The sequence below is a fragment of the Sceloporus undulatus genome, chromosome 3 (assembly GCF_019175285.1).
Source record: "Sceloporus undulatus isolate JIND9_A2432 ecotype Alabama chromosome 3, SceUnd_v1.1, whole genome shotgun sequence".
Classification (NCBI taxonomy): domain Eukaryota; kingdom Metazoa; phylum Chordata; class Lepidosauria; order Squamata; family Phrynosomatidae; genus Sceloporus; species Sceloporus undulatus.
The window spans coordinates 248544548-248557596 of NC_056524.1; the positions used below are offsets into that span (position 1 = coordinate 248544548).

General features: G+C 48.6%; 1 protein-coding gene across 2 annotated transcripts in view; it reads right to left on the bottom strand.

The window, feature by feature from the left end:
• Window positions 1-12345, bottom strand: part of SPTSSB (serine palmitoyltransferase small subunit B) — a 52757-nt gene extending 40412 nt beyond the window's left edge. The window contains exon 1 of one of the 2 annotated variants that reach the window (XM_042460464.1): window positions 11432-12345. The gene's annotated coding sequence lies outside the window, so the exon portion shown is untranslated. Of the gene's footprint in view, window positions 1-10560; window positions 10890-11431 lie in introns of those variants that run through there. The other variant, XM_042460465.1, reaches the window with a different exon arrangement.
• Window positions 12346-13049: the final 704 nt, after the last annotated feature.

The following is a 13049-nucleotide window of genomic DNA, read 5'->3' on the forward strand; positions in this document are numbered from 1 at the left end:
CACTCATTTCCCTTAATAATGGATAGATTTTGCTTGTTGGATCTGGTTATAAAATTACAGTATAAATATGTTTCATAGGCCCTTATCAGATGAGTGTGGAACTGGGGATCTTCTGCACTGGGGGATTTGAATTCGCGTCATAACGCAATGTACTGTCATACCTGGGAGTCCTTCCGCATTGGCAGGATTCAAATTGGCCAATCCGCATTCGCGCGAAGTGCATTCAGTGCAGAATGTTTTGTCATACCGGTGCTCAACATGAGGATTGGCCGATTCGTATCGGCCGCCTCGCACATGCTCAGTGGTGCCCTGCATGGGTTGCGACCTTAAACGCTTTCGGGGTGAAAGGGGAGGTCCCGTCATGACAACCTGGTAAACAGCTGGAGAGCCAGCTCATGCACATTAACAATCGCGATACAACGTGCCCGTTACTGTTTCCTCTCTACATTCCTGCTTGGTTTTAACGTAACCATGACCTTCCCTTGCAACAAATTAGCAATGCCCGGTTCTGCGTGTGTGTGAGTGTGTGTGTATGTATTCTGGGGGGGAGGGGAGGAGCAGTTCCAGCGGCTGTCAAAGAGGCTGGATGGCCATCTAAGTCAATGGGGATGCTTTGATAAGGTTCCTGCATGGCAGAGGATGGTTGGACTGGATGGCCTTTCTTGGGGTCGCCGTGATTCCACGCGGCTTCCTCCTCCTCCTCCCGGCTGGGATCCAGCCTGGACTGCATCCCAGGCAGGGAACAGGTGCGGGGCCGCTAGAATCGCCGCGATCGCCGCCGTTCCAGCGGCCTCCTCCTCCTCCTCCCGGCTTGAGAAGCAGCCTAGGCTGGCTCCCACCGGGAGGAGGAGGAGGAGGCTGCTGGAACCGCGATTTCCAGCGCCCGCGCCTGTTCCCTGCCTAGGATGCAGCCGGGATGCCTCTCAAGCCGGAGGAGGGAGGAGGGAGGCCGCTGGAACCGCCCCCCCCCCCGCTTCCCTGGAACCGGCAAGAGGAAAGACCCACCGGAAGTAAAAATTGGAATCTGGGGGTCTTGCCACGGAGTTCAGGACTGGGGATTCATACCAGACCCATTCGCACTGAGATCGAACAGAGAAAAAATCCGGATATCGCCAATCCCCTTATCAGCGCACTGGCCAACACGCTCCAAAAAGAGGAGCCAGTACGCATTCAGTTCGGCAGCTCGCGCATTCACGTGAGTGCGGATTGGGCCATTCGAATGCTGGTATGATGGTACTTTGCGAAATAACGCGAATTCGAACCACCCAGTGCGCAAAACCCCCAGTTCCACACTCATCTGATAAGGGCCTATAGACTCCACTTCTGAGTTACTACATGGGCATCTTCTTTCAGTGTAAGAAACACAGGAAAATCTACCACAAAGTAGTTCTCTGGAATATACATTGCATCTAGCTTTGGAGAAGAAACAGCAATACTTGCCTAAAGACAGGTTCACCAGATAAATGGCCATATGGAAAGGACCATCATAATGTATGTGCATTATAAGGAAACAAGAGACATAAGATTGCAAATGCAGTTTGCAAAAAGCTATTTCTGGTAGCTTTAATTTGACAGATTTGGGGTCAATAACTGAAACCAGGTTAGAAAGAAGAGACGAAGAAAGAGTAATAGATGCATTTTTCTTCACTATACACTTGGACCTAGAGCTGGCGTGTTTATCTTGTGCCAGATGTTTAAGGAGACTGAAGCCATCACCAAACACTATAACCTTCATCCATAACTTGAGGGAAAGCCACCAAGCACTAATAGATAAAGGACTTTCTCCTGTTTCCAGCAATAATACACAATTTGGAATGCAGTTTGGAAATTGAAACAATGACCTCGGAAACTTTCCCTGTTGTTTGTCCAAGTCAGGATATAAACCCTCTATCCAAATACTGGAGTCGTTGATGGAATATAGAGGCCTCCTTTTGAGAAAAAACAAACAAACATCAAATTATTGCAGATGAGCTTACTTGCGATTTCTTAGAAATTGCCTCAATATGAAGTTTCCATGACAGGGAATGATAGAAAATCAGCCCCAGGCATGTAAAAGCTTTTTTACTTTCTTCACTATCTGGAACAAAATTAAACAGTGATCCATGGCAGAATCATCTTTCCTAAAACCTACGTGAGCCTCTGGAAAAAGAAATTCACTCTAGGGATATTGATAGTTTACTACATACGTATCCTGCATATATCTTACCCACAATAGATAACAGACTGATGGGTCTATAATTACCAGGGTCCTTCTGATGTGGCTTCTTTTAAATTGGCACCACTATTGCATGTTTCCAGCTAGCAGAAATTTTACCAGAGCAATTTATGGCTGTAAAAAGGGCTGCCAGAAGTGGGGCCCACCACTGTTGAGTTTTTAAATGAATTCGGTTGGAATGTAATCAATTCCTGGAGCTTTAGCCCCTTTAACCTGTTGGATTAATTCAGTAATCTCATCCATGTTACAGGTTTCCAGAGAAGTACAAAGGACGGAATGCCATCCAGAGTGTTATCACAAGCTGAATAAGTGATATTTGGATCAGTAAAGATGCATCTAAAATGTTCCTCCCAAACCCAAGGTGGGATTTCACAGCTAGGAGCTTGTACAATGGAATGAAGAGCGCCAGACCCAATCTACCAAAAAGATTTTGCATCATTTTCAAGATAGGCTGTTAGCAATCTAGACTATGATTTTTCAACAAATTGATGTCTTTAGTCATCCTGTTGTTTAGGTGGAATCTTTTTGCCTGTATTTTGAATCTATTGCTCCATGTTCTAGTCTCTGGAGTCTTTGGTGCTCCATGGGGCGCCGTCATTATGTGCGAGGGGCAGGGCTTCCAGACGCCCCTTGCATGTGACAGGGCATAAAAATGGCGGCACCCTGTACAGATGGGCGCTGCCATTTTGACGCAACAAACACTTAGTGTCTGCAAGTTGCGATGCCATTGTGACATCGCAAGTGCTTTTTGTGGGTTCTTTTTGTTGCGTTAGGAAGCCACGCGGTTTGTCCACTGCAGCTTCCTCGCGCAGCAAAACAAGGTGTGTTCAGGCCACCCTTTTTGGGCAGTCTGTACCCTGCCTAAGTTACAGTGACTGTCCTGATGAGAGTCTGCATTCCAAAATTTACCACTACAATATTACTTCCACCAAAGATTTAGGCCAGATTTTAGATTCAAACATTGGTACTGAGATGGCTCAGAGTGAAACACAGTGCCCTACCATCTTTGAGACAGCATCAAACAGCTCTTGGTTCTGTGGTATTACAAATAGGGCTTGCCACAAAATGTTGACATGTTCAAAGTTCCAGCCACCAACCCTGCCATTCATCTTTTAGTTTTCTATTTACCCAATAGCTGACATTGCACGGCCATGAAAAGCATGCTCAGTCTTCACTCACTCTTGGCAAACAGAGCATGCTATTCATCTACAATATTTAAAACTATGCAAAAGTCCCTATCTCTTGGCTTTAATTTCTCCTAGTTCTGGAACAGCCACCTGAGAGTTGGAATTCAGCCCCCTGGCCCCAAATGCTTTCCCTCCACTGGTCTGTCTTAGGCTCTACTACATGGTTGTGGTCTTCTCATACAAAAACAAGCATCTCCTGATGCTCCCAAAAGCCTGTTTGCTAAATGTAACACAGAAAACTGTCAGAACATGGATGGGACTGTTCATGTGTGCAAGCAAGTACCAAAGTCAAACAAAATGATGGAATACTTTGTCTTCTACAAGTAGTCTACGTAAGTGGTATTCTGCTATTAAACCCAAGAAATTTCCTGTATGATCTTATACACTTACCTGGGAGTAAGCCCCATTAAACTCAGCAGGATCTACTAACAAGGAAACATACAATGGACTGGAATCCCACTCTACAGAGTTTAACAGGATTTACCCACACTGAAGTGAATATGAAATGAAATGAAATGAAATTTTATTTATATCCCGCCCTTCCAAAAGATCAGGGCGGCTTACAAAATACAAAACACAATACAATCAAATTACAAAAGATTAAAAACATACAATAAAAATACAGCATCTTAAAAACAGATAAAATGCCCCCAATAGCCCATCCTCATGGCCACGGAAGAGGAGGGAGGCCCACAGGATCTTTAATCGGGGAATGCCTGCTGGAATAGGAAGGTTTTGAGGTCCTTCCTAAATTGGGCCAGGGTGGTAGATGAGCGGAGCTCAATGGGCAGCGTATTCCAAAGGGCTGGGGCAGCTGTGGAAAATGTCCTCCGCGACGTGGAAGCTAACCTGGCCCCAGGCACCTTCAGTAATTGCTGCCCAGATGTTCTGAGGGTGCGAGGCGGAATGTACGGGGAGAGGCAGTCCTTTAGGTATCCTGGGCCCAAGCCATTTAGGGCTTTATAGGTAATAACCAACGCCTTATATTGAGCTCGGAAGCGAATGGGCAGCCAATGAAGATCTTTTAACACCGGTGTTATATGGCTGGTCCTGGGAGCCCCAGCGACCAGCCGGGCTGCCATGTTCTGGACCATTTGCAGCTTCCGAGTTTGGTATAAGGGTTGCTCCATGTAGAGTACGTTGCAGAAATCCAGTCTCGAAGTTACCAGAGCATGTACTACAGTTTCAAGGTCCCTCTGGGCCAGGTATGGACGCAGCTGGCGAATCAGCCGAAGCTGATAACAGGTGCCCTTGACCACCGCATTCACCTGAGCAGTCAGGTGAAGCGACGAGTCAAGAAGCACCCCCAGACTGCGCACGGAGTCCTTCACAGGGAGCGTGACCCCGTTCAGAACAGGTGGAACCACCGCCATTCCTGGACCAGGAGAACCTATCACTAGTACCTCCGTTTTCTCTGGATTCAATTTGAGTCGGTTTTCCCTCATCCAGCCCATTACTGACTCTAGACAGGCCACGAGAGGAGAGACGCCATCCCCGGTCACTGCATCAGTCGGAGACATAGAGAAAATGATTTGGGTGTCATCAGCGTACTGATAACCCCGCGCCCCATGTCTCCGGATGATCTCTCCCAGCGGTTTCATGTAAATGTTAAATAGCATGGGAGACAAAATGGCTCCTTGAGGGACCCCCGTTTTAAGGGCCCGCTCACTGGAGCACACGTCTCCCAGCTGCACCATCTGGGACCTCCCGGAGAGGTAGGAGCGGAACCACTGGAGCGCAGTGCCCCCGATTCCCACCTCTGCCAGGCGTCCCAGAAGGATACTGTGGTCAATGGTATCGAAAGCCGCTGAGATGTCCAAGAGCACCAACAGGGACACGCTTCCCCTGTCGATGCCCAGACGGAGATCATCGACCAAGGCGACCATGGCCGTCTCAACCCCGTGACCCGCCCGGAAGCCAGTTTGAAATGGGTCCAGATAATCCGTTTCATCCAAGACCGCCTGAAGCTGGATCGCAACCGCCCTCTCGATCACCTTTCCCAAAAATGGTAGCAGCGAAACAGGCCGATAATTATTATGAACCAGGGGGTCAAGGGAGGGCTTTTTTAGGATCGGTTTTACGATGGCCAATTTAAGATCCGATGGAAATCGCCCATCCCTGAAGGATGTATTAATTATCCGGCGTAACAATAACGTTACCGCCGGTCCCCCCTGGGCCGCTAACCACGAGGGACAGGGATCAAGAGAGCAGGTTGTTTTCCGAACACTTCCGAGGATCTTGTCCACATCCTCGGTACTCACCAGCTCAAACTGATCCAGTTTAACATAGTCCACGGAGGCTCTGGACACTTCTACCCTAGGTTCTGCTGAAATGTCGGCATTCAGACCTTCGCTTATATGAGAAGTTTTATCCACAAAAAAGTCGTTAAACAGGTCACAGCAGGCCTTAGAAGGTTCAAGGATCTGGTTCAGGGCAGGAGGGAGCTGAGTTAGCTCCCTGACCACCCTGAACAACTCTGCCGGACGCGACTCCACGGACGCAATACGAGCACCATAGAACGAGTTCTTTGTTGCTCGTATTGCCTCTCCATAGTCCTTTAATAGTTGGTCTAGGAGAGTCTTGTCGTTTATGCGAAGGTGTTTCCGCCAACGGTACTCTAGCCGTCGCAGAACCCGCTTCCTCGCCCGGAGATCTTCCGTATACCAGGGCTTACGATTGGAAGCGGGCCTGAGAGGGCGCTTGGGAGCGATCCTGTGTATAGCCCCAGAAAGACCGGTATTCCAAATACCGGTAAGGGCATCAACAGAGTCGCCGTCATTTCCAACCGTGAGCCCCTCTAAGGCTTCCTGGAACCTCTCAGGTTCCATCAGCCTTCGAGGGTGGACCATCCTAACTGGTCCACCACCCCCGGGGGGGGATCTGGGTTGAAGCCTTGATTTTCACCTCTACCAGGAAGTGATCCGTCCATGACAGGGGGGAAACATTAACTATTTCCGCCCACGGATTTTCCGCCTCCGAACAGAAGACCAAATCAAGAGTATTACCCGCACAATGCGTAGGACCCTGTATCAGCTGGGACAGGCCCATGGCCGTCATGGTCTCCATGAATTCCCGAGCCGCACCAGATGGAACATAGCTGGCCGTGAGGGAGATGTTGAAGTCACCCAGGACAAGAAGCCTGGGCGTCTCCAACATCAGCTCAGCGACCAGCTGTGTCAGCTCGTTAAGGGAGTCCGCTAATGCACGGGGTGGCCGATACACTAACAGAATCCCTAGACTGTCCCTAGCCTTTAGGATCAGGTAAATACACTCGATATAGGAGGTCTGTCGGATGTGGTTCCTAGTGAGGGACACGGTGTTCCTATGTACCAAGGCCACACCCCCCCCGCCCACCTAACCTGCGCTGGTCCTTCACCGAGTACCCAGCAGGCAGGGCCTGAGCCCACACAGCATCCCCTTTGGGCCCCAGCCAGGTCTCGGTAATGCAAGCCAGGTCACACTTAGAGTCCTCCAAGAGATCTTGGAGGATGTGGGACTTGTTGTTAAGTGACCTGGCATTGCACAGGAGCAGCGACAGGGTTTGTGGCACGGTTGGAGTGACCCTCAGGTCCTTCAGGATGGGAGGGGGACAGGAAGGCGAGATAGATATAACGCATCAATCCCGTCTTCCCCTGGAACGGAAGTCCCTTCTCCCACCACCATACCTCCCCCTGCCCCACACAACCTCAATTGGAGCCCCGCCCACCAAGGTGTTATCCCTGGCCCAGGCATCCCCCGCATCCCTCTCCTCCCCCCCCTCCTTCTATGGCTACTAAAGGAGCAGAGGTAAGCCACTGCAGGCATCCTCTGCTCCCAGACTATTCTTGGCCTTCTGCGCCCAATGAGGCTGCGCAACTGCGCAGGTGCGCAGCGGTGGAGCTCCCCAAGTCCGTGGGCGGCACTCCCGGGGTGGTGCGCAGATGCACACCTCCGACACCCCGGGAGGAGGCCGCCCGGCAAGAGGCGCAGTCCTGGCCGCGGCAGCGGCGTCGGTGGTCCGGCGAGAAGGCGGAGAGGGGGCGTGACAGGGAGGAACCGGTTACCCGGCTTTTGTACCCGCTGCTCTCACCAAGTGGGCTCCTCCCTGCTTCCCCCCAGGTGTCTTAAAGGGCCTGCTCGCACCTGGCCGCCAAACGCCAAAGCCAAGGCTGAGCCCAGAGTCTTAACAAAGGGTCCCACCGCGGAGCTCCCCAAGTCCGTGGGTGGCATATATATGATTGTGCTGTTAGGACCAATACCCTGTGGCATACGCTTTGTCGTGCCAAAGGGTAATACAGTAGAAAAAGGATGAACTGGGTAGTTAAGAATATTAGGGGCACGTAGAAAAATGGTTGATTTTTTAAAGTAAAGACAAAAGGCCAAGTAATTCACAATAGGCATGGCAATACTATGTGGCACACAAATGTATCAGTTTTACAAGATCCAAATCAAAACAGGTGTAACTCTAAACTATATCCAGTGATGATGAACTGGAATCAAAGATTGAGACTTACTTTTTTTTTGGAGAGCAACACTTCTAACCTCTATATGGTGTTCATCTTCCATAGTGTCTACCTGCCAGTAATGTGCGGGAGTTTCCCAGCAAAACCTTTGTTAATGTAAGGAGGCAGAAACCTACAGGAGGGTTCTTAGAAGTCTGTGGTTATGGAAAATCCATCCTACAACTGTGACCAATTTGCCCCAGCACCATGAGGGTTTGAACCTAAACTCATATAGAAGACCCAGCAAGGTGACCCTAACAGGAGTATAAGCAGTGGAAGCTTGTGGGCCCACCAAAAGGAGAAGGGTTCAGGCTCATCCCCACATGCTTAGATGAGATATCCCACTCAAAGGAGTTATACCTAAATACACTGGTACAGGACTGGGGAATAAGAAGTATAATAATGACTCAGTTTATTAGGCTGTTAGGACAATGATGATAATGAGAAAATAATCCATCACCCCTTTAACACCACAACTATAGGATAGATATAGAAGAATGTACTGTATGTTGCTGACTTTGAAAGACTAGACAATATCAAGTCTGCCTGTCTTCTTCTTGTTCTCAAGATAATATATATGTGTGTGTAATCTTAAGTTGCAATTACAGTAGAAACTTAAGCTGCAATTACAGTAATAATAATAATAATATGTTTTATTTATAGACCGCTATTCCGCAATGATCATAGCAGTGTACAGTAAAAATTGCAATACAAAATTAGCCCCTATCCACCCCCTCACTCCCTCCAGGCTGGATGATGACAGTTGGCCATGGAGGGAGGGCTCTGTCACTTCAGGGCAGTAGAAACTTAAGCTGCAATTATACACATATACTGTCTTGAGAGCAAGAGAATACAATGGGATTTAGTTCTGAGAAAACAATGCTGAATTTTATTTTGTTGATCCTGTCTTTTCCCTAAGAAACAAAAGGAAGCATATGTGGTTCTCTCTCCTCACATTTTATCCTTATAACCATACTAAGAGGATGACTAGGCTGAGAGGTATTGTCTGCTCCAAGTGCATGGAGATTTGAATCCAGGACTTCCAAGTCCTGTTCCCTTCCAGATGTCTTGGGACCATAACACAAGTTTGACTGGGAAGCAAGAACTTGAGCTCTACCCACTACACAATCTTGGCTTTAACAGGGTGGTGCTATTAGATAATTAATAAAGATGGGTCAGTTTCCTGTGTGTGTGTGTGTGGGGGGGAAATAACCTCTTAATGCAATATGGAACCAAGATGGTATAGGAATGGTAGGCTTCCAAAAAATGTGACAAAAGAAGATGTAAATTTTTACAGCCCTAATGTCATAAGAAGGCCTAAATACTCTTGGAAGCTAAGCTCTTGATCTTGGAAGCTAAGCAAGGTCAGCCCTGATTAGTAATTGGATGGGAGATGCCAATGAATACCAGGTGCTGTAGGCTATATTTTAGAGGAAGTGACTGACAAAACCACCTCTGAGTATTTCTTCCCTAAGAAATCCCTATGAAATTCATGGTCCTATCAGCAGGCCACTCGAAGGCATATGCACACACATATGTTACACATGACATGGCACATGTAGAATAAATAAGACGCATTGTAGCCAATCAAAAACATTTTTAACTGAACTAAATAAAACACAAGAATTCTGGTCAAAAATGTATTGGGGGGGGGGAATATGAAGGGATAAGACAAAGCTGGTCAAAAAAAGAGAGAACCAGCATGCTGCAGTGGCTTGAATGCTGGACTAGGACTCTGAAAGAACAGGGTTTGAATTTTTGCTCAGTAATGGAAACCTACTGGGTGACGTTGGGTAAGTCAGACTCTCTCAGCCTCAGAAGAAGGCAATGGCAAACCTTCCCTAAACAAATCTTGCCAGGAAAACCCAATTTGCCTTAGGGTCACCATAAGTTAGAAACAACCTGAAAGCACAAAACAACAACAACAACAACAAGTTGTTCAAAATGTCTTTCCCAAAGGAAAAACCACCTCTCTCTAATATTTGCTTACTGAAAATAGCCACTCTGATAGCCTTGGCTAAAGAGCGGGGTATAAAGCTTATTATTAAAGGAAAAATCAGGCACAAAAACAAATATACAGTTTGGCTCAAAATGGTTCTAGGACTTTTTGTCAAGGAAACACAAGAAGTGTGAGGGCTTGCTCCAATGGGGCAGAGGACAGGATATGTTGGGCAAGTTATCTTTTTATACAGCCTATGACTCCATTTTAAAAACATACCAGTTAATTCTTACACATCTGCAAAGTTTCTGCCTTTTGTAAAAACAAAAGCCCTTCAGTCTATAAGAGTGACAGTTATTCCTGACATCATACAAAATGGAGTAGAATTCTGGACTGTACCACTGGAGGTGGAGAAACTGCATTCTTTTGAATGTTTCCTCATATAAAAAGCATCCTGCAGGTAGATTGCTGGAAAATCAAAGAGAGAGATCTAATTTATCTATCTCCCTGATGTTCCATTGTATAGGAAGGGGAAGACGATCAAAAATTTAGTTTTCTACCGCTCAAGAAATAGCATGGCTCAGAACTCTGTCCTCTTAGTTTATCTCTCCATTTATGTGCAGTAGCTGAAAAGGGTGAATTTCAAACAAGTTTAAGGAAAGCATTCTTTAGGTCTGGGTTTCAAGACAACATTTTCATCATTTCTTTTAAAAATGGGAAATAAAGTTATAAAACTACCTTGTACTACATCAAACAATTGTTTGTTGTGTGCCTTCAGGTCTTTTCCAATGTCTGGTGACTCTAACACAGGATTTTCTTGGCACGTTTCTTTAGAGGGGGTTTGCCACTGCCATCCTCTGAGGCTGAGAGAGTGTGACTTGCTCAGAGTCACCCAGTAGGTTTCCATGGCTTAGATGAGTCAAACAATTAGTCCCTCAATGGGTTTCCATGGTCCTGCTGAATCAAACAGTTGTTCCCAGGGCTAGGTATGGGTCTTGCAGTACCTGCCTCAAGCTCCGCAAACTGAAGCCAAGTGCAGAACAGTGACTCAGGAAAGTGGACACAGAACTGAAGAATGGCACACCTTTGAGCATATATGCAGCCCAGGAAATTGTTTTCAGTAGTGGAAGGTGAGTCATGAGAAAAAAAACACGACTCCCCGGAAAAAATGCTGGGGAAAGTTGAAAGCAGTAGCCCAGAAGAGCCAAGCAAGGCCATAAATAAGAAAATCTCTCGGAGGTGTCTCATTCATAAAGACTCAGTAAGTCTAGCTGACGTGACAGCATGGAATAACAAACAGGGAGACAGCATGGCCTAGTGGAGACCAGGATTTGCATCCGCACTTGGCCATGGAAGCCCCCACTGAGTCACACTCTCTCAGCCTCAGAGGAAGGCAAAGGCAAACCTCCTCTGAACAAATCCCCTGATAGGCTTGCCTTGTGTGTGTGTGTGAGTGTGTGTGTGTATGCCCTCAAGTTGCCTATTGACTTATGTCAACCCTATGAATTATACAAATAGTTGTAACTTGACATAATGGGATAAGCATACATGACTAAATGAAACAAAAATACACTGTTACTGAATAAGAGAGAGAGAGAGAGAGACTCACCTAAGCACTCCTGCTACACAACTGAGAGAAAGGATGCCCTGAGTCCCAACTTCTTTGCTGGCTCAATCCTTCACTGGGCAGCTGAGTAGGAGTTGGTTGCCTTTCTTGAGTCTCTCCTGCTCACAACTGAAGAAGAAGAAGAAGAAGAGACCCGCAGAGGGCCCTTTACAGTATTATGGTTCCTTCTGGGCAGGACTGGACAAATAGCTGGAGGGCAAACAAACCCCGGCCCTGGGCTCCAAACACGTCTTCCCAGGAGTAGCTCTGATCTGTTTGCTCTTCTTAAGCAAGGCAATCCTTGGAGCCCAGAAGCCCAGCCTAAGCCTTGCTCTGGGCCAGCCCAGCTCCCCAGAAGGTGCGACGCCCATCGAGGCTGGAAGGAGCAAGGCTTCGCGGGAGCACCTGCTCCTCCTGAGCAGACTTCTGCTGGTCTTGCAGCAGCAGCAGCTTCAAAAGAAGGAGGACGAGGACAGGACAGAAGGGGGGGATCAAAGCAAATGGAGAGCTGATATCCCATTCTCCCCGGAGTACGATGCCATTATTGTCACCCCATGGGCTTTTTTGTGCCTCTGTGTGAGAGCAGTCTGCTATGCACCAAACTAGAAAGTGAGGAGGAGGAGGAGGAGGGGGGGGTCAGAAAAACGTTCCCTGACATGAAGGCATGCAAAGGATGCAGCAGAACAGGAGCCTGCTCTCTTCTCAGGATTCTTCTTACTATTTTTAAATGTTGGTGGGGAAAGGGAGGGTGTCTCCGGCAGCCCCAAGCCCTTCAGGGACAGACAGACAGGAGGGGAGGCTTCCAGGAGCCCAGCCCCAAAAGGCAGCATCTTGCGGCACTTCCCCCAAAGAAAGGAGCCCCAAGAGCATCTCTGCCCCGCCTGGCTTGGGAAAGCAGCCCCCTTCTCTTTCCTCCCTCTCCCCCTTCGGAAGGAAACCAGGCCCCTCTGGATCTTCTTCAGGATCAGCAGAAGGAGGAGGAGGAGGAGGAGGAGGAGCAGGAAAGGAGGCTGCAGCGTTTGCCTGGAAAGAGAGCGCAGGAGGAGAGCTGGAGCCTGCAAAGCCTGGAGCATCTCTGCAAGGAAAAGACGGGCTGCTCCCTCTCTTCCCATCGCCAGCCGGGCTCTCCTCCCGGGATTTTGCTTCTTTCCCCCCAGGGAAGGAAGCCAAGGGCGATCCGTGGAACAAAGCAGGCAGAAGGGGGAAGGAGAAGGAGAAGAACATATGCCAGGGCTGCAGAGGCGGAGGGAGGGCGCGCCTGGCAGCCGGGCTTTCTCCTACCTACCTCCTCTCTTTTTTGAAGGGAGAGGTCCCGGATGGGGATGGAGGACCCCCTGCTGCTCCCTGGGCTGCTCCTCCGGGTCCCGATCCCCTCCGAGAGCAGCCTCCTGAGGCCCCTCTGCCCTCGGCTGGATGGGGCGCTCCTCGGGGCCAAGGATGCGCCAAGGAGCCCTGGCAGAGATCAGGGAGGCAAGGCTGCCCAGCCAGACTGCCTCCCTGCCTCTCTGGCCTCCTCTGGGGCCGCCCCCTCGACTCCTTTTTTTTTGGGGGGGGGGGCAAAGTTGTGCCAGGGACCTCAGGGTGGTCCTGTTTGGCAGCGATGGAGGCTTGAGTCATTGGA